Here is a 2,410-nt window from a genome sequence, read left to right on the forward strand (position 1 = left end):
CCAGAAGACCTATACAATTATTTTTCTTTTTGATTTTTTACCTGGATTACTGAGATGCATCAGGACATTAATCGATTATTAAATTAATCGTTAGTTGCAGCCCTAGAGTTGTCAGTCCTGGTTGGTGAAGTGAACAAGAGATGGAAGTAAAGCTGTTTTGCAGCTTTTAGTTTACMACTCATTGAACATGGTGGATGAGGCGATCATTATCAGTGAGCTAACATGTATTTAGACATGATCAGTGGTCGATATCAGGGGGTCTGTTTAACTCAGCAGTGTGTGCTTAGACATTTTCTGCCTGATCAGACTCTTTCAGAGCTGCAGTGAGTGCAGAAAATAACTTAAAGACACTTTAACATGGTTACTGAGTTTCTTACTGTCATAGCAAAACAAATGTAAGTGAGACAGCTTGTTGATTTTTATAAATTAAATATCAAAATGTTAAACAAAACATTTCATGGCTCTCACACGATCCTTTGCCCTAGTGGAAGACATGGGATTTCAGCCTTAAGTGGAAAATTTTCTACAGACCCAATTATTCTCAAAGCATTCATCACACARGAACATCAGCCTCTATCTGAGCTGAAGAGCTGTCTCAGTTTGACCGGACATCAGAGCGTAATCAGATAAATTGTACAAGACCATTCTGAAAAACAAGTCACCACATCTGATTTGCTTCCATTAAAACCAACTTCGTCTCCGTTAACAACCCGGTGGTCTCTGGATGTGCATGTAATGTAAATGAAACAGCAAACATCATTGTGAATAAATCAGAAACTGATTAAATCCACAGAGAAATGTTGAAAATGCCTGAATTATTCAAACCGTGTTCTGTGAAAACAGGGCGGCAGCCATTAGATATTTGGGTAATCAACAGCTAATCTATTGAATAACTCATCAGCTAATAGAGTGTTTATATAAACAGTACATGTGCTACATCAGCGATTTCCAACCTTTTCATCTGGAAGCCTAAAATAAAAGCTGCGCTCACCTTTCAGCCGTCAGAACCACTTCATAATATTTGTTTTTAGAMAAAAAAGTTAACGATTACCTGGATCATACCTCTGTTGAGTGCTGAAGTGTCAGCATGTTTGTGACATGTTGGTTTATATTTATTGCAACAATTATTTATTTTTTTAATTAACCTTTCATATAATGTCAGTGTCAAATTTATTTGTAAAGCACATTAACAACAAAAGCTGACCAAAGTGCTTCACAGCTCAGTCAAGACATCAGAAAACAAACAAATAATAGATGCAAATACAGAAACACAATATATGAAAAAGCTCTAACCGAACCTTCAAATCTTAAACATAAGCCAAAGAAAATAAATTGGTCTTCAGCAAAGATTTAAAAGCCTCAACAGTCTCTGCTGACCGAATATTAAGWGGTAAACTGTTCCACAGGAGCAGCTATTGCCATTGAGATCACAGTTCAGACTATTGAACATGTTTTTGGTCTGTGGGAGGAAACCAGGGTACCTGGAGAAAACCCACACAAGTATAAGGAGAACATACAAACTTCACAATGACCCCATGTCTGAACCAGGAATCAAACCCAGGACCTTCTTGTTGTGAGACATCAGTGCTAACCACTGATCCATCGTGCTACTCTGACAAGTACATGGACCTGAGCGGGAATATGGTTGAAACTCTGTGTGCCTGCCTGAGCGCAACAGCTCGTCCTTTGACAATCCAAAGCTTCTGGAAATTTTTCTTTGTTACTGAATCAGTTTGACGACAGACAAACTCATCATCATAGCAGAGACATTATGTCCAATATCATGTGCTGGAAACGTAAAAATCTAATATAAGAATGTGTAAATATCAACAAAACAGGTATTCATTTTCTCTCGCAGCTTGATCCAGATTGATGTGTAAACGCACGCAGTCTCCTCCACCTGCTGTGTCCATAGAAACAGACCCTGTTTGACAGTTTTCTAACTGTGTTCTGCTTTATGCAGATTGATTCAGGAAGCTACGTCCTCTTTCTGGTCTCATAAAGTCTGATTGTGCCGGTGGAAAATACCAGTTTATCTAAAATCTCATTAGCTTTTGGCACACAGTTGCTGCTAAGTTGTGTTGATGTAGTGAGTTTATTCAGTTTTACTGTAGGCCTTTTTATTTTTCTTCTGTTTGATATAATCCCAAATGTTCAGCCTTTTGGATATTTTTCTCCTTTTTATTTCCTGTCTTCTTCCATCTCTCACTGAGCATTGCACAGCCACATAGGTAAAAATGAAACATCGAATTAAATATTTTTACCTCAAGGATTATTTTGTATTTGAGTTTCTGATGTAAGCTGATGAATAATTTCAGCTCTAAAAGGTTTTTGATGAAAATACCCAAAGTTTTTCTGCATTTATTGTTTAAAGCAAGTTAGTGTTTAAAACCTGTGCTTGTTTTTGTAG

This window comes from Austrofundulus limnaeus, unplaced genomic scaffold, assembly GCF_001266775.1.
Source record: "Austrofundulus limnaeus strain Quisiro unplaced genomic scaffold, Austrofundulus_limnaeus-1.0 Scaffold339, whole genome shotgun sequence".
NCBI lineage: Eukaryota > Metazoa > Chordata > Actinopteri > Cyprinodontiformes > Rivulidae > Austrofundulus > Austrofundulus limnaeus.